The following is a 503-nucleotide window of genomic DNA, read 5'->3' on the forward strand; positions in this document are numbered from 1 at the left end:
CCCACGTGTTACCGCCCCCACGTGTTACCGCCCCCACGTGTTACCGCGCGGGATCCCATTTCCCAGAATGCCGCGGGGCACCTCTCTCCCGCCCCCCGCCCTCCGCCGCCAGTTGGATCTAGGTGGAAGTCACAGGGCACGTTGCGGGGTGGGAGTTTCCCGCCCATTTGGTTAGACTTCCCTCTGAGTCCACACTTCCTGTCCCAGCCTCCTCCTCCCCTTTCACCACCCCGCAACCCCTGTCCACTCGGGGAGCACGAGCCTGAGGGGTTGGGGAATGACACCGTGCGCCCCCGACCTGAGCTCCTCTCAGCTGAGGGGGCGGGGAACAGCCAGCGACCGAGTGCGCCTGCGCTTCCGTTCAATGTTGCCACCCCCCCATCCCTGCCCTTGAAGCTGAGGGGGCGAGGAACAGTGAGTGAGCGAGTGCGCCTGCGCAGCTCTTTGCCTCCCCCGCTCCTCCAGCTCCCGCCTACTTGAGGGGGCGAGGAACGGTGAGTGAG

This window comes from Vombatus ursinus, unplaced genomic scaffold, assembly GCF_900497805.2.
Source record: "Vombatus ursinus unplaced genomic scaffold, bare-nosed wombat genome assembly UNPS02014808.1, whole genome shotgun sequence".
Classification (NCBI taxonomy): domain Eukaryota; kingdom Metazoa; phylum Chordata; class Mammalia; order Diprotodontia; family Vombatidae; genus Vombatus; species Vombatus ursinus.